General features: G+C 35.5%; 1 pseudogene; it reads left to right on the top strand.

Annotated features, from left to right (window-relative positions):
• LOC127544375 (elongator complex protein 2-like) overlaps positions 1-25,631 on the top strand; it is a 75,748-nt pseudogene that overhangs the window by 3,006 nt on the left and 47,111 nt on the right.

Here is a 25,631-nt window from a genome sequence, read left to right as displayed (position 1 = left end):
AGATATTCTGTATGGGACAGGAACAATGTTGAATCTATAGAAAGTAGAGATAGAGAATAAAGTATTAAGGAGCATGTCAACCAAATAGTCTATTCCTATAGTTTTGTAAAAGGATGAGAGGCTTTTAAATTCATAGAATCTTAGAATCAACTAGTCCCTCTCTCTCATTTTGCAGATGGAAAAACCGAAATACAGAAAATTAAATGACTTGCTCAATAATACACAGCTACTACTTTGTAGTAAAATCAGGGCTAGAACCTAGTTCCTCTTGCATTTGAAAAGTTTAAGTTAATTGGAAATTGTTAGTTTGGGAAAAAAAAGAGTTCAAGAGGATATGAGAGCCCTATTTAGATATTTGAATGGATGTCATGAATGGAAAAAAAGATTAAATTTCTGCTTGTCCCCAGAGTGTAGAAGTAGAAGTAACTGTACAATTTGAAAAGATTCTAATTTAGTCTTGCTATCAGGAAAAATTTCCTAGCAACTGGAGCTGTCCAAAAGAGAAATGAACATGTCTGGGGGGAGATCAAGAATTCCTCATAATAAGAGGTCTCCAAGCAAAGTCTAGATGACCACTTGTTGGAGATGTTACAAAAGGGACTCTTGGTTTAATCTAACTTTGACTAGATGGTCTCCAGTCCATCTCATAGGTTGTGTGAAAATTAATCAAAAGCATGAATTAGTTCCAGGCAAAAGATTGCTTTTAATTTCCCCTAAAGAAATGTGCTGTTATAAAATAGGAGCAAGCTCAAGTTTCACATACCTTTCAAAGTTCATCATTTTTTCTTTAAAGGGACAAATCTGAACGGGTGACTCCTGAATACTTCCAGCAAGCCTGGAACTAAACTAGACAATGTAGGAAAGACAAAACTTTAAAGTGTCTATATGATTCTATTGGTATAGATACACTGATATTGATGGTGACTTTTGACCCTAAGGGAAATAGTTTTTGGATATTTCTGATTTTAAAAATCTCAATACTTCTCAGTTAGTTCACTGATAATGCATTTCTCTCAACTTTGAAAGGCCTGATCATCAAAAACATGTAGCAATGACCAGGCTTGTATTTGAAGTCTTTTTAGTTTGGCAGAATATGCTCCAGTGGCAAAGGCTTTGAAAATAAGATATCATCACACCAGAATAAGATGTTACAATAAGCAAGGCTGCATGAAGGACAGGAGATAACAAGAGAAATAACAATTCAATCTTGGTTTTAGGAAACTTGAAATCTGTATTAACTGAAATAATTGGTAATGAACAACATTATATAGTAAAATGCTACATAGTGTGAAATTAATATAAGTCCAGTAAGAATTCAGAGTAAAAAAAATATTATTAGGGCTGTAATTTGGAGGAGAAGACACTACAATTTATGCTAAGCCTAGAAGGTTGGGAAGGATTTAAGTAGATGGTGAGAAAGAGGAAGAAATTCAAGGCTAGAGATCATCATTTTCAGATCTGGGTTAGGAAAATATACTTCCTCTGCAAAGTTATATAAAAGTTAATACTTATGAAGCTACCCATGCCATGGGATTCTAATATCCTGCATTTGCTAGTCATCACCGACCAGAAACATTGAACTTGATTTTCACAAATTGCATTATAAAAATTTTAGTATTAATGGGGAAAGTGCCACAATCAATAGAAAGCTAACAGGAGATAGAGAAAAATAGTAGAAGCCTTCTTTTTTACAGGGAAAGTTATACTGTCCTGAATAGAGCCCTAGCATTGAAGTCAGAATGATGGTTTTAAGTTCCAGCTCTACTATTTACATCTTATTTAACCTCTAATAAACCAAGATCTCCCTCAGTCTCAGTTTCCTCATCTATTAAAAAAATGTATGTATTAGGGAGAGTTAATAATACTGGTCTTAATGACTTCATATGATTGAGGAAAGTGCTACTTTACATAACTCAGCTCCACTTATCCAGAGATATAAGTACCACAGAAGAAGCCTTTGTAGGTAGATTTTAGGGTTGAATTTAATTATTTATTGAGCAACAAGAAAGTGCATAGCCCTATATTGGAAACTCTACATTGATACAAACCCAGAATCCATATAAGCCCTGTTTTTAAGCTGTTTACGATTCAAGGAGTACAAGCTAGAAAACGGAAAACACAATTCAGATACAGAAGAAAAAGAGTACCCAGGGGACAATGTCATTATGAAAGTATTGACAGTAGTTTTGCATTGTTTTGTAGTATTCTTATTGTCAATGATGCTAGAGTCTTCCCTTTCCATATAGTTGCTCTCACGAGGAATGAAGACAGATGCCCAGCTGTATGTGCTAAAAATGGAGATGGACTTTGGGCTTCTAGTTGGAAAATACAGTTTGTTAAGGAGAAGCTCTAGGGCTTCTTCAACCCCATCAACTCTCCAAGAGTGTTGACATATGTTTAACATTGTTTCCAGAATCCAGAAGAGCCTGCCTCTGTCTCCAGAGCTTTCATCTTTACTTTTCTAAATCTCACTTGATCTCTAATCTCACTTTTTTATACTCTCTGAATCAAAAAATTCTTTGACCTTCCTGGTTCTTAAGCTTGGTGAATACCTTGACTTCAGAGTCTCCCTCTTGGTCGCAAAAGATAATATCTTCCTCACTAGAACATCCCCCATGTTTATTCCCCAGACACTCAATCAGAAAACTTCCTCTTTTCCTTTGTTCTGACTTTCACTAATTCTTAAAGTATGAACAGGATATGGATAAGGAAAGAAGAGAGGAAGAGTCATTTCTTTGTGAAGATCATCAAGGTGACTAGAAACTTCCTGATTAATAGTGGTTTGGGGTGATCTGCTCATATTTATACAAGTAATGGGGCAGGGCTTTGAGAGAACACCCTAGAAGATTGCATGCTAACTAAATACTTGATTGATTGCAAAATTTTTGGTTAATATGTGTTATAAATAATAGAAGAAATATTTCTGGGCAGTTATATTATGGAAGAACATTTACCTAGGGAGGTGGGACAAGAGGAGAAAGCATTTGATGACCAGTGTAAGACCTATGTATTGAGTTGAAAAAAATGGGTGAGTAAGCAAATAGGACAGGAAGCCCAATATGATACCTTTTAAATGACTGCCATATTCTCCTTCCATTATATAGTAGAAAATTATGTTTTATTTTGTTTCATTAAATATCTTTACTTTGAATTTGTAGCCATTGATTTCACTTAGCAAAAGAAACATCACTCTGGGCTCATGAGTAGTGAATTTAATTCAGATAATCCCCAACTGTACCAAGGACCTGGGAGGTATTTGATAAAAGGCAGCATCTCTTATGATAAATGTGGTGACTTCCTCCCAGTTCCCAATTCTACTTTCTTGTCTACATCCCACTTTGGTGTTTAGTTCTCTCTCTCTCTCTCTCTGTCTCTCTCTCTCGCTTTGTATGTGTCTGTATCTCTCTGTGTATCTGTCTTTCTTTGTATATCTCTCTGTCTCTGTCTCTCTCTGTCTCTGTCTCTCCCTCTCCCTCTTCTCCTCCACTCTGTCCCTCTCCCTCCCCCACTTTTTCCCCTCAATCTCAAGTCACTCTATCCTGTCATTCATTTGATTCCATAATCAGATCTCCCAAGACAACTGATTTCCTATGTCTTATTATTCTACCATCCTTTTAAAAATGTGAATATTGAAAGCTGTGAAATGAGAACACATGTTTCTAGGAATATAGATCCCAAAATTAAGATGGTATCCATCCCCTGGATCCATCCACAAATTTTAGGTAACTTTCTTCTGCTTAAAAAGGAGCTTTCCTCAGAAATTCAAAAATAAAGTATACCATAATTCAAATTCATAATTTAAAAACAAACCAATTCATCTTAGTCTCTGTGACTGGCTTTAGAGATAGGGTTACAAATGTAGAAGTTGGAAAATGGATCATAGATCTGTTATGCCTTTGTGTTACTTGTTCGATCTTTGCTAAAACAGTTTAAGTGCTTTCAATTTTTTTTTGTTTTATTTTTCTTTATATATATCAAAGGTCCTTCTCATAAGGTGATTTTTGAAGATAATAAAGGCATCATGGTACATGATAGAACACTGAACTTGGAGTTTACTTGACAGATTCAATACACTATCAGCTATAAAACAGCAGAAACTAATTTAATCTGCCTATGCTTCAGTTTCTTTATCAGCAAAATAAATTGGAAGGGGAGGGGGTAAATTCAGTGATTTCTATGATTCCTTCCAGCTTTAAAAATCTACAATGCCATAATCTTGTAAACTTTTGAATCATAATACAAAAAGAAATTCTATGGTTATCCAAGATACCTGTCACCTAGTCAATACACAAACTATTGAAGAAATGGGTGTCAGCGCTTCCTCTACTTTGAAAAAAAAAAGTGAAGAAGGAAGATGATAAGGGTAGAGTTGAAGATTTTAGGAAGAGTCATTCAACAGTCATTTTGGGTATTTTATTATTCCATTTAATCAGTCAATATCATCAAGAAATAATTTCTCATCCCTGTCTTAAGCTTGTTCCTTTTGTTTAGTTCTCTGTAGAGATGGAGAAAAAAGGCTGATCAGCATCCCAAAGCAAGAAGGGATTCATCACATCTCACCCTCTCAAGGGCTGGTTGCCTTTTGAGGGGCCTCAGTGATTCCCTGGCTCTATAGCAGCATTCAGGGGGAGGAGAATATTTCCTGGTTTAAAAAGGACCTGGAATGCCATTCGGCTGCATTCCATGGGAAAGAATGAAAACAGATTCACTGAGAACCATGATTAAGTCACTTCCTATTTCAAATGAAAACACTTGGTATTTCACTTAGTAACTTTCCATTAACTTGGTTGGAATCTATAGTATACTTTACCTTCCCTCTGAACTTGTTTTTTTCTTCACAGATTTGTTTCTAAGAGGTTAGAAGGGCCCCAGAAACTGAGATGGCCTTAGATAATAGAATATATGATGAGTGCACCATCAGGATTAGAAAAGGTCACTCTAACTTTTCAATGTGATGATTATTTATTAAGCAATTATTGTGTGTGAGGCATTGTGCCATTGTAGATATAGGCAAGATAAAGATGAAAAATGATAGCATCCTTCAGTAGCCTACATTGTGATGAACAGATACAATATCCAGAGCCATAGTACATAAGCCATACTACAAGTTAAAAGGGCAAAAGAGAAGTGAAGATAAAGGAGTTATGTAAAGATTGTATTGATTCAACAAAGAACATTTATGGGGTGTTACCTGTAAAGCAGCTTGGTGTAATTGATAAAGAGCCCTGACCTTAGAGTTAGAAAGATTGGAATTGGTGTCCCATCTCTGATACACAAAAGATGTGTGATCCACCTTTCCTGGCAACTTTCCGAGACTCTAAGCTGTAGAGAAATGATTAAATCTGTTCTTTAGGAACACCAGTTTGGCAGCTGGTAAAGAACAAGTTATGAATGGAAGAGACTGAAGACAGGAAACTCATAAGAAGGTTTGAATGAGAAATTAAATATAAAGTGCTGTAGAAACCTTAATATTCTGTATTCATTTCAGTTTTTTATTGGTGAGGGTTGCTTTCAGTAATATCCTTGACAAGGTGGAATTGAACCAGTGCTGGGAGCTATTTTTCTTGATAGGCAGCTCATTTGACTACTTCATAACTAGACCTAAGTTTTCTTTACTGGTTCTTCTCCACTTCCTAATTTCTACAAGCCTTCCCATTGTATCAACATACCTTATTTTTCAACTATTCATCATGGGATAGAGTTTTCAGACCCCTCACATTGTCCAGATCTGCAAAAGTCAATGTAGACAGTTGGAAAAGGAGAATTCCTCTCTCAGCAGCAACTTCCTTTTTCTCACTTCATAAATACAGAGTCCAAGAAACCCCTGAACTGAAAGTGGAATGGAAATGGGGCTGTTACAACATTAGAAAGGAGGTGATCTTTACTGGAATTTTGTCCAAGAATAAGCAAGGAAATACAAAGTAATCAATGAATCAATCAAAGGCAGCATTGGGAATATAAATAAAAAGCAAAAATAATCTCTACCCTCAAGGGGTTTACTTTTTAAGGAGAAGGTGACATATATTTAAATAGATAAATGTGTATAGAATAGAAAGAAGTTAACATTAGAGGAAAAAGCACTAGCAGATCCCTATCTGCTATACAATCACTTATTAGAAATGCATGTATTTTTAATGACAAAATTTTATTGTCTATTACACATTTATATTTGTTTTGTAACATCAAAATAGCATTATGTAAATATAATTACATATTTGCAATATGTAATTATATATGTCATTGTGTTTTATGCATATTGTACATTATATATAATAGAATTATATAAACTATATATATTATATATATGATATATGTATATAGTTTGAAAAATGTGGCTCCTATATGTTTAAAAAGTATTCCTTCTTTTATTGTCCACCAGGGGATTTTTAATATTAGCTGTCTGTCCAAAATTAGAAATACCCTGGTGGACAGTAAAAGGAAAAACAATTTTTAAATACATACAGGCCACATTTTTCAAACTTTACTGAGTCTGCCCTTGCCTTTCTCCTTGTGGACCTGAAATTCGTAGGAAGGTCACCATTACTTTTCTCAATCTGCTTTAGAGATTAGACTTATTTCACCTTGATATAATATGTTTTCTTTATGTGATCATTTTAGTACCTGAAATGAGTAACTGCTCATTGTCTCTAGAAACGGCATTTTGGTTCTAACGCACTAAAGTGAGTTCTGTATCCCAATGTTCACAGAAAAGTCTATGATCACAATCTAAGAAAAGCCTTTTTTCTATTACACCCATTCTGAGTAGCCTTCCATCAATTTCAATCTGACTGCTAGAATTACACAAGACAGTTTTATGAGGTGTTTTTTCTGACTGGTAAACTTAAAAAAAAAAAAAAATCCCAATGTGGAAAACTTTCTTTCAAAAGCAGTCCATAAACGCCACCTTCAGGAAGAAAATGTTTTTTCTTTAAGCAACCATAGATTTAGAGGAGAGACAAGTGAACTTTTTTATTCTATTCCTTATTCTATTTCTTATTCTACATCAAAATATCATCCATCATATTGCTGCCTTTTAGTCTGCTGCTACCCTTTTTTCTTCAAAAAGAGACAATGGAAACTGAGAAAGAAAAAAATCTTTGCAGAAGTAGACCTGAAAAACAAGGTCTATCTTCCTTTTTTCCCTAAAGGAACTGGGATGATTATGCAAAACAAATGGCTTATGGTGCTTTAAATTGGCAGTGAGAACCATTCACCCAAGGTCAAAATAAAGAGACCATCCTTTTGCCATCTCATCTTTATGTTACTTTTTTATTGTTGTTTTAAATGTTATTGATGCTATTGCTTAGTTTTAAATCACAGTGATTTTTGGATATACCATCCCTGACTTCCTCTGGAGTCTTTCTTTTTAACAAAGAAATATAGTTAAGCAAAATCAAGCAACTCAGAGACTATATCAGACAATAATTACAACATTGCAGAACCATAGTCTGTCCTTCTCTATTAAAAAAAACAGGTACATTTCGTCATCTGTTCTCCTAAATCAAGATTGCTCATTAAAATTGTTTAGCTTCCTTTTATTATTGTTGTTATTTTATATTAATAATGATAACATTTAGATTGTACATTTAGATTTACAGCCTTTTATACATGTTATCTCAGATGAGTCTTGTAATAATCCTATGTTGTAGGTACAATTATTAAATTTATTTTTACAGATGGGGAAACTGAGACTTAGAGATTAAGTGGCCTGTTTAGTTGGTGCCTCAGGCAGAATTCCAACTTGGATATTTCTCATTTCAAGTCCAACCATTCTAATCTCTGTGCTGGTAAATTTTCATAATCATTTTCTTGGCTCTTCTTTCTTCACTATGCACCATCAATTTATCTAAATCTTACCATGTTTCTCTGAATTGTCTACATTTGGCCTTTCTTGTGGCACAATGAGGGTTTATTACATTCATGTTACACAATTTATAGATCCATTTGGCTTTTATATTTCAAAGTCCTATCTGAATTTGTGCTGGACACATCCCACATTTTGCTGTGGGATGCAATATAAAAGTAAATCTGAATCGTTTCTTGATTGCTTTCCTAAAGAAGAGATTATAGGGAGATATGGCTCTTTGAAGTCTTCTAGTTAGAATTCTCTACAAATGTCACTGATAATCAAGACTTTATTGTATTCAGAATTTGCAATAACTCCTGCTAGGTTAAAGTATATATTTGCCCTGTCTCTGAGGGAAATAAGTTTGCAAATCAACTAGTCAGTGTGCATGAAGAAATGCTTAATTCACTCTGGAGTGAAAAGTATTAAACTGTTTCCAGATATTTGTAAGAAAGGACAAGAGTTTGCATTCCAACTTGAGTAGTTCAGTATCTGGTTCTAGATGCAATGACAGGAAAAGAAAAAAAAAAGCAAAGCTGGGGCAACTGGAGTTTTGCTCCAGGTTGCTATATTTAGGTTTCTATAATTCTTGCAGTATATCAGCAGCAGAATAGAAACAAGAAAGCTCAACACAGTGGTTCTCAAAGTATGGTCTAAAGAATCCTGGGGAATCTCTGAAACCCTTTTACAGGGTCTACAAATTCAAAAATAGTTTTTATTTCCAATATGGTAAATGTCTATTAATATAATCCAGATAAACAAAAACGCTTTGGAGAGATCCTTAATAATTTTTAATAGGATAAAGATACTGAAAATGAAAGTTTGAGAACCAATAATAATATGTATTATTATATTATTATTATGTAATAATAATATATAATATTAATATGATGTTAATATGATATTAATGATATTATATTAATATAATATTAACAATAAAATTTTGTTAAATAGCAAGATACAAACTGGAGGGCTGAGTCAGCTCTTTCTCTGCCCTTTATTATTCCTTCCCTTCATATGAAATCCTCCCAAGAAGTGCTCCAGGGTCTGAGAAAAGTAAAATGTTTTCCCCCAGATTATGTAGTTAGCTAAAAGCAAAGCCTGGAAGAGAGTTCATTCCCAGGGATTCTCTATACTATGTTGCCTTTCATAGCATTTTGTGACCTCTTGAACGACAGATGAATAACATTGTATTAATGAAAAAAATAATATAAGATCAGAAGAATGAGAGTTGGGACAAAAATTATAATAGCTAGTCACTAGCACATAGAAAACACTTTGCAAGTTAAGTGATCACATAGCTAATAAGTATATAAGGGAGAAGTTGAACTCAAATCTTCCTGAATCCAAGTATGGTATTTTATTCACTATGCCACCTAACAATCAGAAGAAATTTTAGAGGGCAGAATGTAGATCATGAGTTGGCAAACTGTGACCTTTTACCTGTTTTTGTATATCTCAAGAGTCATTTTGTATGATGGATTTTATTTTTTAAATTATACTATATTTAAACTTCATTAAATACACCATATTTTAAAATGTAAAAAGCCATTCTTATCTCCTAAGCTATACAAAAACAATCTGCACAGGCCATAGTTTGTCCACCGCTAATGTAGACTCTTTGTCTCAGATGACTTATTCAAGGTCACACAGAAATATGTCCTGGAGCTGGAACCAGGTGCTTAGTCCCCTGACTTCAGATCCAGAGCTTCCTTTCTTCCTCACACAAACATAAAAAATGAATATTGCCATCTTCCATCAGGCCAATGCTTCTTTATCAAATGGACTTGCAATGTGACTAAATGAGTTATTAGGAGGCTCTGCAATCCCTTTCCAGCAGGGACAATGGTAGTGACAAATAAGAATATGGACCCAAAGTGAACATCTAAAATGCCTAAATATCTCCCTTTGAAATTTAAACATGAGAGAATAAAATGGAACTGCTCAGAAGAAGCATGATGAAAAGAGAAACAGGAAATGCCCACAAGACTTCTTGCATTTGGCTTCTTAACCACATATTCTTTATGAAAATGGCAAACACATTTGGGGAACACAATTCTGCCTTGATTTCAACTAGTTCTAAGTCAGGCCTAATGCTGATTCTGGCTCAAGATTAAGATGCAATGAGACACTCATAGACCATAAAATACAATAAAAGTCATTTAACTGATAATGAAGGATAAAAGAATGCAATCCCTAAGATTATAAAGAAAGTAATTCAAATAAAATAGCTGCTTTCCTCTGCCTTTGCATTTACCATGACAGCTGGCTTTGTTTCCATATATTGAAAAAGTTCTCCCCAGGGAGAAGATTCTGGAAAGATGTCAGAATAAGTCAGGAAATTTTTAGCTCTCTGAATTTCCTCCACGGAAAAAGACAGAATATTGCTTCAGAGAGAATGTAGAGCAGTGGAAAGTCAGGCTAAAGCTGTTGTTCTTCTAAGATAACCTAAGAAGCCCTCCTCCCCCCCAAAAAAAGCCTGACCTCCTTGGGCAGAGGCTTGAGTTGAGTGATGTGCAAACACCTTAAGATCAACTCTGCAGAATTAATAAAAAGCTGGGGGCAGTTGGAGTAGGAGGCAGCCTCAGTCTTAGATACTTTCATTTCATGACTGTTTGTGGCGTCTGACAATAGAGTAGAAGATTGACAGACCTTTCATTGTCAAGGGACTTCAAGGCAGACACCTGGAACTGGGCTGCTGTTGCCAGAGTAAAAGGAGCTACCACGTACCTGGCCAGTGTGGTAGCAGAAGGTACGGAACCCTGCTGGCTGTGGGCATCAGCAGAAGAACGGAGTCCTTGGTTTCAGTGTCAGGAAAAAGAGAACAGCTGTAGTTTGCTGCCACCAGAGGGACTGCAAGGAGTAAGCTTATAGGCAGCACAGTGTGACCAGAAACTCTAGCTGTGGCTTAGAAGTAGAGAGAACTCAAAGTTGAGATGCAAAAAAGACCTTAAAAAATAACAGTAAAAAGAATTTGAGGTTTGGGGCATTATTCCACATACCTTGGGACTAGAATGTAATCATACTAATAGCTGCTTAAAAATAAAATAACAAAAAATAAATAAAAATGAAGCAAGCAAAGGAGAAAGAAGTCAACAATAGATAGCTACTATGAGGATAGAGAAGATTAGAAAAGATTCATATTCAGAGGAAGATAATAAAACTAAAAAAGCCACTTCCTTTTCAATGAGAAATGTCAAATGATCCTAAGCCCAAAAAGATTTCTTAGAATGCTAAAAAAAAAAAAAAAAAAGAAAAGACTTCAAAAATCAGATAAAAGAGATCAAGGAAAATTTAGGGGAAAAAATTTAGAGGAATCTAAGAAAATTGAGAAAATTATGAAAAGAAAGCCAATCAACTTGAAAAAGAACTAAAAACTTGAGAAGATATCTTTAAAAACTAGAGTTGGCAAAGAGAAACTAATGATGTTCTAAAACACAAAGAAGTAATAAAACAAAATCAAAAGAATGAAAAAGTAGAAGAGAAAGTGAAATATTTCATCAGAAAGAACAATCTGTAAATCTGTAGAATGAATGGAGAAGAAATAATATATAAATAGTTGGATTACCTGAAAATTGTGATTAAAAAATGATCTTGAAAAACAGTACAAGAAATTTTCAAGAATCGCCCTGAAGTTCTAGAATAAGAAGGCAAAACAGAAATAGAAAAAATTCACCGATCACTACCTGATAGAGATCCCAGGAGAAAAATTTATAAGAATATCATAGACATGTATCAAAGCCCCCAGATTAAGGAGAAAATATTGGAAGCAACAAGAAAAAAAACCCCAGCATAAATATCGTGGAGCTAAGGATTACATAGGACAAAGCAACTACTAGACAGAAGAATCATAATGAGTCTCGGAATACTATTTTCCATAGAGCAATAGAACTGGGATTACAACCAAAGATAAATTACGCAGCAAAACTAAGTATGATTCTGAATGGTGGCTAAGTGGGGAATGACATTTAGTGAACTGGAAGACTTTCAGGTTTTTGTGACAAAGATAGCAAAACTTAGGAAATATTTGATATACAGCATCCAGGAGAAATAGAAATATTAATTAAATATTAATTAATTATTTGAACCTCACAACAATGCCGGCAAGAATTATTAATATTATCCCCATTTTATAGCTAAGAAAACTAGCTGTTAGGGGTGTTTTGCCCAGATGCATACAACTATTAAGTACTTGAGATTCAGGCCTTCCTCTCTCCAGTCCCAGCACTCTATCCACTGCACCAGTGATCCATCTCAATTCAATAAACATTTATTATCTACTTTCAAGACATTTGTGCTATGTGACAAAGCTACAAAAATGTCCACAGGTAGCTTGCATTCAAAGAAGACACCAGCATGGCCACAGTAAAGTATAAGTCTGTGGGAGAAAGGAGAATTTTAGAAAGAAAACAAAAAATTGTCCAAGAAAATTGAGTTTCAGAGTTTACAATGTAGTAGGGGAATGAATCACCAACACAAATAAATATAATACTACCTAGCAAGGTGCAAAGTAAAATTCCTTATGAGTTCTGTTGGAAGAAGGTCATTCATTATCTTAATAATCAGACTTATTATTAGGGAAGGCTTCATGATAGAGGTGACATTAGTCTCAGAAACAAAAGAAATTACAAACTTGTTTATTTGTATTCCCTAGTCTCCCTGAACCTTCCTATACAAATATTTGTTACATCCTCAATAAATATAGACCCTGTTCTTGTACTTGCTATTAGTGGATTTGGTACAATTTTGGTACGTTGGGTACAAATTCAGTGCTAATATCATGGAAATGATGAGGTTATCTGGCAGAAATTTATGTGAAAATACCCCAAAAGAAGAAATTGGAATGATTGCCATGTTGGAGTGACCTGCAAGCCTTATCCCATATTCCTAATAAGATCTTATATTGAAAGTTATATTGACTAATGAAGGTGGCCTAGCTGTACCTGATCTAAAATTATATTATAAAGCAGCAGTCACCAAAACCATTTGGTATTGGCTAAGAAATAGATTAGTGGATCAGTGGAAAAGGCTAGGCTCACAAGATAGAATAGTCAACTATAGCAATCTAGTGTTTGACAAACCCAAAGCCCCTAACTTCTGGGAAAAGAATTCATTATTTGATAAAAACTGCTGGGATAATTGGAAATTAGTATGGCAGAAATTAGGCATGGACCCACACTTAACACCATATACCAAGATAAGATCAAAATGGGTCTATGACCTAGGCATAAAGAACGAGATTATAAATAAATTAGAGGAACATAGAATAGTTTATCTCTCAGACTTGTGGAGGAGAAAGAAATTTGTGACCAAAGATGAACTAGAGACCATTACTGATCACAGAATAGAAAATTTCGATTACATCAAATTAAAAAGCCTTTGTACAAATAAAACTAATGCAAACAAGATTAGAAGGGAAGCAACAAACTGGGAAAACATTTTCACAGGTAAAGGTTCTGATAAAGGCCTCATTTCCAAAATATATAGAGAACTGACTCAAATTTATAAGAAATCAAGCCATTCTCCAATTGATAAATGGTCAAAGGATATGAACAGACAATTTTCAGAGGATGAGATTGAAACTATTACCACTCATATGAAAGAATGTTCCAAATCATTATTGATCAGAGAAATGCAAATTAAGACAACTCTGAGATACCACTACACACCTGTCAGATTGGCTAAGATGACAGGAAAAAATAATGATGAATGTTGGAGGGGATGCGGGAAAACTGGGACACTAATGCATTGTTGGTGGAGTTGTGAACGAATCCAACCATTCTGGAGAGCAATCTGGAATTATGCCCAAAAAATTATCAAAATGTGCATATCCTTTGATCCAGCAGTGTTTCTATTGGGCTTATATCCCAAAGAAATACTAAGAAGGGAAAGGGACCTGTATGTGCCAAAATGTTTGTAGCAGCCCTGTTTGTAGTGGCTAGAAACTGGAAAATGAATGGATGCCCATCAATTGGAGAATGGCTGGGTAAATTGTGGTATATGAATGTTATGGAATATTATTGTTCTGTAAGTAATGACCAGCAGGATGAATACAGAGAGGCTTGGAGAGACCTACATGAACTGATGCTAAGTGAAATGAGCAGAACCAGGAGATCATTATACACTTCGACAACGATATTGTATGAGGACATATTTTGATGGAAGTGGATTTCTTTGACAAAGAGACCTGAGTTTCAATTGATAAATGACGGACAAAAGCAGCTACACCCAAAGAAAGAACACTGGGAAACGAATGTGAACTATCTGCATTTTTGTTTTTCTTCCCGGATTATTTATACCTTCTGAATCCAATTCTCCCTACGCAACAAGAGAACTGTTCGGTTCTGCAAACATATATTGTATCTAGGATATACTGCAACATATCCAACATATAAAGGACTGCTTGCCATCTAGGGGAGGGGGTGGAGGGAGGGAGGGGAAAAAAAATCGGAACAGAAATGAGTGTAAATATAATGTAATTATTAAATAAAAAAAAAAAAAGAAAAAAAGAAAGTTATATTGACTCAGTTACCTATTGTTCCCAGCCTACCTTATCAAACAGGGTTGGAGGATGCTTTAATGGGGAAGGAAATACCAATTCTGCAGCATTTTGTATCATCCGTTCTTTGTGATGACCCCCTACCTGCAAATTATCATGTTTTTGCTACCTTGGTGAAAAACTAAGGTTCAAGGTTCCCTCCTTTTTTGCTGAGGTGATTTGTCTTAAAGTTACCTATAAAAACTGTCCCCATTTTGAATCCATTTGATTCCAGTGATCAATATGTCAATATGTTGCTACCTTGACATACTTACAATAAGATCATTTTAATTCTCTTTGTCCTCAATTTTATCTTGCTAATCACTATGAAAGCCTAAATGAAGAATTTTCCTTTCGATATATTGATCTTTTCCCATTTGGACCAATAATATTCACAAGAGCAGAAATACTAGCATCTTTTTCCTCAGTAGGTCAATGAACAGAAATGATAACAGTAATGGAGAAGAGGCTTAAAAAGGAGCTACTGACATTTCAGAACATATCCAGATAGAATCAGTTTTGGGAAGATTCTTATGATTGTCTAAAATACATACTGAGTTCCCTTGTACATTCTGAATTGAAGTTGAGGAGAGATAGTAAAGCTTGGTACAACATTTCATGAGTGACTCAGCTATTTCCTCACAATTTCTTGTTAACTTACTAGATTCCTCCACCATGATGAGAAGTGGCAATGGAAAAGAATGAGTACCGGACTCAAAATAAACAAATGGAGAAGTAGTTTGTTATGAAAATGGAGAGGAAACTCCTCTATATATACATGTACACAGACATATACACATACACGTGCACAATAACATGTATGTATATATATAAGAAATGAGTGTTTTGCCATTTATCTTGTAGTAGTAATTAAATAATTTTTGCTTGGAAACAAATTAATTTAGTCATTTTGGTTTAAGAAAGAAAAAAAATCTCATAGGATTCAGCTACAGTTTTTAGTTTATGCTGACCTAGGCTTGCAGAAGGGGTCTGATTAAGAGACGGTCCCAGGTTACATTTCTGGGAAAGATCATCTTAAAACTGGAAGGACCCCCATGCATTATCTAGTCTAATTTTCTCATTTTACAGAAGAAGAAACTGAGACCTAGAGAGGTTAAATAATTGATCAGGGTCACATAGAGCAATAATTTCTTTCCAGGTTGTTCTGATTCTAAATCTTGCTTTTCTTCTACAATTTTGGGGATCTGGACCATGAGATCCCAGCCTTTATAAGCACTTATGATATATTTGGCCTGATGCAATTCTCAATGTGAACCCTGTGATATGTGCAGGTATCAGAGGTTGTTGGTGGTAGTATAGATAGCGTGATGAGCTTGAAATCAGGAAGACTGAGTTCAAAACTGGTCTTGTATACTTAGTAGCTGAACAACCCTGTAGCAAACTACTTAACTTTTGTTTGTCTCAATTTCTTCAAGTGTAAAAGCAAGTTCTTGCAGGGTTGTTATGGATATGAATTGAGAAATATTTGTAAAAAAATTTTTTTCATTACAGTACTTGGAACACAATAGATAGTATATAAATGTTTATTCCCTTTCCCCTTCCTTTACCTGGTCAGTGAAGGCTTTTCAGTTCACTTCTGAGTCAAAATTGAACATGTATACAAAACAAGTCCCCAGACTTGACCTTAGATTCTTTTTTGACTCAGTTTGAGTGAGGAGGAAGAGTCTGTTTTAAGCCTCAGGGGAGGAAGAGAAAGCTATTCTCTCCATCAAAATCAACAAGGAGCCACAAGTACATGCTTTCTTGGCTACCAAAATCATTTATTTCATATTCCCATGGTAACGCCTAAGTGACTAGCAAGAGAAAGAGACTACTAATTGAATTCTGGGAATGTAAGCATTTGTGCTGATGGAGCACCAGGATTCCTTCTGCTGATACCTGACTCAGTGCTTAACTCAGTCTATGCTATTTCAGGTCTTTCAGAGCTCCATTTTCAATAACAGGATTAGAATTTTTGTGCTGAGAGCTGCTGTTGTTTTGTTGTAGTTATCAGTCTTAATTGTGTTATTTCAGTCAGTCTGAGTCTTCATGATCCCATTTGGGATTTTCTTGTCAAAGCTACTGAAGTGGTTTACTATTTCCTTCTCCAGCTCATTTTACAGGTGAGAAAACTGAGGCAAATGGGGCTAAATGACTTACCCAGCATCATACAGCTAATAAGTATCTGAAGCTGGATTCCAGATCTTGAAGAGGTAGCATTCCTGTGGGGAGGGATGAGTTGTTATTCTAACATTTTGTGTCCTCTAGGTTGGTCATACAGGATCAGGCTGGATTCAGATCTTCTATCCTTTAAAAGTTGGGAAGAAGTGGTTTGTCTGGGGCCACAACTGCTGAATGCATTTGCTATAAATGCATTTTTTTTTGAAATCACAGCATTTTAAATAATTATTCTTGCTTTTATAATAATATGAGGTCATACAATGAATAAGAGGAGAATAAGAATTAGATTTGTGATTATATTGATATAGAGACTCTCTGGATAATTAAATTCTCTCTACTGAAATATATATATTTAGGCATCCGACCTATAGTATGTACTCTTGGGAGTTGCTTAAAGTAAGGTTGTCCAGGTAATTCTTCGCTCTCTATCAGTTGCTCTGTTTGGTTTTGACATCAGAAAACATCATACTTTCCCCCAAGATTAGCTGATCACCTGAAATTTCATCATCATATTGATTGACCACGTTTTTTATACTTAGGATATTCTTAACTCCTTCATTTGCCTCTCCTTTCTGTTGAAGGACTGTATAGTATAAACAGTAAACTCTTGTCAAAAACGTCTTTATTTTTAATTAGAGGCAACATTTTATTTTATTATTTTCTCCCTTTCCCCCATTTCCTCCAAGCAGGTTACACTTAAGCATGGATATATTTTTATTTACATACATACATAAATACACACACACACACATATTATCTCGTTTCCTATTCTTGCTAACTCTTCTACTTTACTTCCATACCTACCTTGCTTGCTATTTTTTAATCTCTCCCCTTTTCCTCCTTCTTTATCCCTTTCCTATTAAGCTAAACACCTTATTCCATTCCTGTTAATCTAGATACTCTTCTATACTCTACTTTATCTTATTCTCATCTCCCCTAATTTCTTGAGAGACTATAAAAAAGTGTTATACTCTTTTAAGTATATGTATGTATTGTTCTCTTTTTAACCCATTCCTGATGGGAGTAGAATTTCAGAAATACCAGTCCTCTTCCCCCATCTAATTTTTCTGTTAGTTTTTGTTCTCACAACTCATTCATACAACATTATTACTGTTTTCATTTTTCCAACATAGTTTTACTTTTCAGAATCACATCATACTCAGCTCTACCTCAGTCTTTCTTTTGGACCACTCAATTACTAATGACAATTTTAAACATATAGTTTACATTTCCATGTATAAAACATAAATGGTTTGTCGTTATTGAATCCCTTATGATTCAATATCTTATATGTCAAGTTTTCTATTGAGGTCAGATTTGTTTGTAACAAAATCCTGAAAAATTGACACTTCATTGAATGTCCACTTACTTTCATTCAGTATTATATTTAATTTTGCTGGATATAACATTTTTGGCCACAATTCTAGGTTTTTGATTGTTACTATCTAATATTCTGGGACCTGTGGTCTTTTATTGTAGCCACTGATAAGTCTTTTCTGATTCTTTGTTGTTGTTGTTGTTGTTGCTTGTAAAAATTTCTCTTTGATCTGGGAGGTCTCTCCTTTAACAATGATGTTCCTGTATGTTTTTTTTTTTTTAGAATCTCTTTTAGGTGGTGATTGGTAGAAATTTTCTATTTCTACTTTTCCCTCTTTTTCTATCACTTCAGGATAATTTTCTTTATTTCTTGTATTATTATGTCAAGGTTCTTTTGTTTTTCATAACTTTCAGGTAGTCCAATTATTCTTATGTTTTCTCTTCTTGCCTGTTCTCCAGATCTGTTGTTTTTCTTATAAGATATTTCACGTTCTCTTCTATTTTTTTCACTCTTTATATTTTGTTTTATTATTTTCTGATTTCTTATAACTTCACTGGCTTCCCCTTGCCTAATTGTAATTTCAAAGATTTATTTTCTTCCCCAAGGCTCTAGAACTCCGTTTCTATTTGTTTGACTTTCTTTTCATGATCTTCTTATGTTTATATACACACATATATACATACATACATCCACATGCACACACACACACACACACACATTATCTCTTGTTTCCTATCCTTGCTAACTCTTCTACTTTACCTCTACTCCTAGCTTCCTTGATATTACTTAATCGCTCTCTTACCACAAGGATTTTTCTCTTAGCCTCTCTTACCCTTTCCCTGCCTCTTTATCCCTTTCCTATTAATCTAAACACCTTATGTTCTTTATCAGCAAAGATTCCTTTGCTATTTTTGGACTCAGACTCTTGGTTCCCCTCACTATCTTGGAGGTTCTTGTAATTGGGGCTGAGGCTACCTCTGAACCCACCTAGCTCTTCCAGCAGAGCTCTTTCAGCAGAGCTAGCCTGGCTGTGTTTACACTTGCTTACACTTCACTATGACTAAATTTCCATCTGGGGGTCTTTCTTTGAGTCTTCTTTGGTTGTACCAGGAAGACCACTGTTCTCTCCCAACTCTTATTTACTTTTAGGTGTTCTGCTTGCCCTGAACTGCAATTTTGCTTTGTTCGTGGGGAAAATCTGGAGAGCTTGGAATTTTCTGACTCCTCTGCCATCTTGCCAGAATCCTCTCCTCCAAAACTTTCCTTTATTAGAGGGCTCAGAACTTTCCAGACAACTCTCCATTCTTCAGCAACTCTGTTTGGTTTTGATCTTACCCTGGTGTCCTCTCCTACTCCTGCTTTTCAGCTTCCTTTTGTGTGTTGTTTTCCCCCATTAAATGTAATGTCTTTAAGGGGAGGGACTGTTTTTCTTTTTAAAAACTTATATCTTTAGTATCTGGCATTTAATAGATAATTAATAAATGTTTACTGAATTGAATTGCCTGGGGGCATTGAGAAGTAATGTCTTGCAAAGGATTAATCAACTAATATGCCAGTAGTAGGACTTAAATCCCGGTCTTATACCTTTGGGGTTAGCTCTTTAATCATTATTCCCTGCTACTTCTCAAATCATATAACGACTGTTCTTAACAGGGCAATCCAGTAAGTTAAGACTAGGAGTGTTATTGTGAGTAATTGTAAACCCCAAACTACAAAGATTCTTGCATATTGGGACCTTGTTACCTACCCTTCAGAAATACTCTACACTTATCTATACTCTAACTTGTATTTCTTGGCAAATGCAGCATAATATATATATATATATATATATATATATATATCTGTAGAATGTGCCTCAGTCAAATATTGTGTAACACATGAGTGTTTTGCCTAAAGAGAGGGAAGGACTCCAAATAACATCAATTCAAAGATTGGTAAAGCTGGAAGGAAGCTTAGAATCAATATATACTACTATCCCAACAACCAGAATTTTTATACATGGAGAAATTGAAATAAGAGCAGCAAACTGCTGTGTAAAGAGCTTTGAAATTAGACTATCTACATTCAAATTCAGTCACTGAGACTTCACATTTATGGGTATTTCAGTAAATTGCTTAAAGTCTTCTATTTTCTCATATGAAAAATGAAAGGATTAGAATAGATGGAATCTGAAGTCATTTCTAGTTCTAAGCTTAAGATACTATTGATGAGCTTTGGCACAAGGCAGGGAGTTGTAGGAACCCCCTTCTGGTCAGTACAGATCCTTCGTAAATGAATTTATGAACCTAAAAAGTTAAACTGGTAAAAGCAGTTTATTATTGGAAGGTCCTGACAGAGAAGTAAAGATCTAGCAGAAAAATCCCTGACAAAAAGGTAAATAGGGTCCTGTTAGGGAAATAGGTGGGAGAGTTAAAGAGGGAGTAATGCTGAAAAGAGAATGTCTTTTCAGCGGGCAGAGGGTTGCAGCTATGCCAAGTGGAGAGAGAGGTTCCTTGGCATGATTAGGTCCTCTGCAAGGAGTTGGGTTAAAGGAAACTTGTTATATGGGCAGTTCTTGATGGGGGTTGGGAGCAGTTTGAGTTGGAATCAGAATGGAGCAAATTGAATGAGTGTCCCTATACTAATCTCTAACTCAATAGAGTTGGATAGAAATCTTGATCTCCAGCTTGGGCTAGTAGGAGTGGTCCTGGACTCAACTACTCCCACCCAGATAACAGGATGAAACCCCACTTTATCTTAATTCCCTGGGGCAGGTCTCTCAGGGGAGAGCTTCTCTGAGGGAATTCCCCAAGCTTTCCCCCCAAAGTCCAAGAGAGAGAGAGAGAGAGAGAGTTTTGGGGTTCACCTCATCACTATGAGTTCCAAAGTGGTTAAGTGACTGTTCCAAAGTCATACAGAGAGTAAGGGGCAAAGCTGAAATTAAATTTCCGACCTCCTAACACAATAAGCATTCCATATGATGACACATATATCCAGACATCCACAGTTTTACATGTCCAAATTGTGCTTGGGAATAATTGAATCCATAAATGAGTTTTACTCTATTTTATGATAAAAATCATTAGCCAAAGAGAAGTGACAGCAGGGAAGGAAAGTAACAGGTTAGAACCTGTGGTAACAGGGGCAATAGCAAGGGTACTATTGCATTAGGAATATATTTGTGCTGCTAACATAGATTTGTTTAAGGTGATTAGTGGTGTGTGATTATAGAGCAGCCCCAATCCTTCTGCAGACAGAGGATGCATGTTTGAGTAGGAAGGCAAATGAAGTATGAAGGAATCCCCAAGAAAACCCAGTTAGTGCAGCCACAAGTGGTGTGGGGTTGCTGAACTGCCTTTCTTTGTGTGGCACTCTGCATCCCCTTCATATAAAGCTCATGTGTGTTCCCATGATTATCCACATCTGCATAGCAGACATATCAAAGGTCTAGGGAAAATGAACATCACTAGAGATTTGGCTGATGACAAGTTGAATGTCCACAGACACAGCTGTCTGCTGTCTGCCTGATACATCCTTCCAAGGCCAAATTCCCTTTCCTCTCGGGGCACGCCAGCAGCAGAGGCCAGTGTCTTTGTCGATCTGACATGAGCACAAAGAAGACAATTTCTATCTTCAGGCATTTTCAAATAAACACTTATTTATACTTCATATTTCTTTGCTTTCAATAATAGCTAGAGGTGATAGGAGAAATATCTGTACTGCTGCTTGGTTTGAGCTAGAATTTGGGAAACAGCTTTCAGAATGTAGCTGCTTTGCTCTATCCAATAATAAAGAACTTTTGTAAAACAGAAGACTAAGTATCTTAAAACAACATAGTGAAAATATAGACATAGCACACATCACTTTGCCTAGTCACCAATGGCTGATTTTTCATGTTTTAGAACTAACATCCACAGTAGCATAAGGCAACCAAACTTTAATATTTTTCATTCAACCAATCACCTGAAATGCAAATTATATAGACAATCCTAACTAGGGTTCAACCTTGATTATTCCCCTGAGTATCAACCTGCTTACTATCCCTTTAATATAAAAGAAATCAATTAATATAAAAATTAATATAAATTGGAACTGGCCATCCTCTGTGATGTTGTTTTACCAAAATCATGCTTTTGCAAAACCATTTAATTATGTTAGGCAGGGTGTGCCTGTATGATAATAGAAACAGAGCCAAACTTTCCAGGTTTTCCTAATTACTTTTACCATTTTTTCCCCCTTACACACCCATCTTAAAAAGCAGTTAAGAAATGACATTTTGAGTCATTTTTCAAGACTCTTGGATCAAAAAGGAAAAATGTTTAAGGGACATCAGGCCACCATATGGGTGATAAAGATCCGTTTTTCTATAGTTCTTATACATTGGATCCCCCTCTTTTGTCTCTGTTTTCCTGAGAGACTTTAACAATAGAAACAAATTCACTATTCAGGCCAATTCCACAAGCACGAACAAGCAACCTTGGATCTTTTCATGATAGCCTATCAAAATATAAACTAAGATTTGCCATGCTAAACAAAAGAGGAGCTCAGTGAATACTTGTTAAATTGAACTGGAATGAATTAAAGTGATTTGAATAGCAAGGCAACATGATAGAGTGGAAATTGTAAGAGAAAGAAGATAACAGGCATTAATATAGTTCCTATAACGTGCCACATTCTATGATAAACATTTTACAGATATTTCATTTAATCCTCACAACAACCCTGAAAGGTAGATATAATTATTATTCCCAGTTTGCAGGAAACTGAAGTAGCCCAGCAAGGTTAAGTGACTTGATCAGTGATACAGATAGTATCTGAGAGGGGATTTGAACTCAAGTTTTTCCTGAGCCCAGTGCTCTACATAGAATCACCCAGCTGTCTAAATGTAGGCTTATCTTCAGAACTCTTTTACAGAGTTCAGGTCTCAGTTGTGCCACTTATTATTTGTGTGGAATTAACTGAGAGAAGACATTCTCATGGGAATATAGCCTTAAACTATACTTTAATTGTGACTTGAGACTTTATAAGAACAAATAGAACTATAGCTAAAAGTTGCAGGTGTTTGTCCCCTCCAGTTTCCACCACCTCTTAGTTAGCATTTAAGTACTTCTTTTAAAGGTGATGATGCTTTGAATTCTCTTATCTGAGGACACCTGTTTGTATAGCAGTTCTCTAGGGAAATTTAAATTAAGAGTTTATTATTATTGACTTGTATTTTTTTGTTTCTGAGTTAGATTTCCACAGTTAGAATGTAAGCCTGGATCCCACCCTCCCTAAACCATGAGAAAAAAAGGCAGGTCGGGGTGGGGGCTTCTGTGTTCTGGATATTTAATCTTGTTTTTGCAGTTTTTACTTGGCACTCTCTTTTTACTGACAAACCACCTTGTCATATGGGAGATGCCCTTTTTCAGAGATCATAATAAATCCCTTTTTTGCTATTTCTTTTCTCTGAGAGTCTCTGATGGTTTTTGTGGTTGAAACTGTCCCACACACTACCTTCAGCAATCAGTAAATCAACCAACATCTATTAAGTACTGATTATGACATGTCAGACACTATACTGGGGAATACAAAAAGAGGCAAAAGTTATTCCTTACTATCAAGGAGCTCCCAATTTAATGAGGGTGACAACAAATAAACAAATACAAACAAGCTACATACAAGAGATAGGGAAGGTGCTAGAATTAAGAGGCTTCCTTTAAAAGATAAGATTTTAGTTGCCACTTCAAGGAAGCCAGGAGGAAAAGCTGAGGAAGACTATTTCAGACATAGGGGACAGCTACAGAAAATGCCCAGAGCCAAGAAATGGAATATTTTATTCAGGAAATAGCAAGGAGGTCACCATCAAAGATCAAAGAGTAGTGGAGGGGTAAGATATAGGAAAACTGGAAGGTTAGGAGGAAGCCAGGTTATGAAAGACTTTGAGTATCAAACAGAGCATTTTGTATTTGATCCTGTAGGTGACAGGGAGCCACTAGAGTTTATTAAGCAGGAGAGTGAAATATTTGGATCAGTACTCTAGGAAAATAACATTATAGCTGAATGAAAGATGGATTGGGGAGGGCAAAATACAGGCTATTGCAGTAACCCAAGCAAGAGGTGATGAGGGCCTACACCATTGTGATGACAATATCAGAGGAGAGAAGGAAGCATGTCAGAGCAATATTGCAAAGGTAAAGTTGACAGGGTCTTGATGGAGAACAGTTATCGGGGAGTGAAAGAGAATGAGGAGTGAAAGAGAATGAGGAGTCCAGGATGACTTCTAGGTGTTAAACCTGATGGTCTGGAAGAATGATATTCCTTCCGTGAAGATAGGGAAGAGAGTGGGGTGAGGGTATAAGTAATTTTACCTGAATTTGAAGAATGTAAACAAGGAACAATTTAAAGGAACTGCCTGAGAGCAAAGTAGAGCGAAGAAAAAAGAACCAGAAAAAGACAATGACTACAATGTAAATGGGAAGAATAACAATAACAATAAAATGAAATGGAACTCTATATAATTATAATGACCAAACTTGACCATGAAAAAAGAGAGATGAGAAAATGCATCTCCCTCCCTTCTTTTATAGAGGCAAGGGGTTATAGGTGCTGGATATTACATATACTATTAGATTCAGTTAATATAGTGGTTAGTTTTACCAGACAATTTTAAAAATTCTTTTGATAGCTCTTTAAGTAGGAGAAAAGGAATGGATACATTAACAAATAAAGGTGATACAAGAGATTACTAAAAAAAAAAAAAAAAACCCCTGTAAAAATAAATATTTTGTTACTGCAAGTGTGATTATTTATTAAAATATCATCAGAAAGAGGATAGTAAAAGAAAAGACCATTAACTTTCTGTGAAGATATAGAAGTGAAGGAGCTAGATTTTTATAGATCAAAGAGATTTACTGTTGGCACTGAGAAGCCAGCTTTGCTAGGAAAACAAACTTCTCAGTGGGTGAGGTTGGGTCAGGAAAATAACAAAGGTTAACACTGAGAAGAGAATATCTTCATAGTGGGCAAGAGTCCTGGCGGCAGCTTTGCCAAGAAGAGAGCTTCCTTGGCAAGCATAATCCTGTTTCAGACTTCTGCAAAGATTTGGGGTTCAGAGTTGTCTTTTATTAGCAGTCTGAGGCTTGGGCTTCCATTCAAAATTGAATGAGATTCCTTCAATGTTGTCACTGCCTGGGAATTAGAATTCCAGTTGAATAAAATCACTTAATTGGGAGTTTAAAGGCTTCTTCCCAGAACTGGGAATTCCCTGAAGGGGATCTGAGTCACCCCCAAAAGATCTCAGTTTCAATGGAGGGTAATTTGATCAAGATCTCCAATTGAATGAAGCCACTTAACTTGGGAAGGGCTTGACTAGGAAAGGTATGTTTTTTTTCCTAGGAGAGAGCCTAAGACCCCAAATCTCTCTTCTTTTACAGATTAAAGGAGACAAGCTTTCAGGGTTCACCACCATCAAGGGGAAGGCTAGAAACTTAGAATCATAAATTCTTTTCATATCTGGAAGGAATCATAAAGATCCTCCAGTTTAAGAGTTCTTGCTTTTTTTGAGTCATGGACATACTAGACATTCTAGTGAAACTATGAGCACTAAATCATTTTTTGTGTTGTATTATATTGTGTTCTGTTTTACAGTAAGTGAATTTACATTTTGTTGTATATTTTACTGAGAATATAACATGTTCACAGATAATTAAATATATGATACACATTCATGTAACACCAGTTTCAGTAGTCTCTCCCACAGTCTTTAGATGTTACTAGTAAATCCTTTT

The sequence above is a fragment of the Antechinus flavipes genome, chromosome 1 (genome assembly GCF_016432865.1).
Source record: "Antechinus flavipes isolate AdamAnt ecotype Samford, QLD, Australia chromosome 1, AdamAnt_v2, whole genome shotgun sequence".
Taxonomy (NCBI): Eukaryota; Metazoa; Chordata; class Mammalia; order Dasyuromorphia; family Dasyuridae; genus Antechinus; species Antechinus flavipes.
The sequence above is the reverse complement of the archived record's forward strand: the minus strand, read 5'-3'. Positions and strand labels throughout refer to the sequence as shown.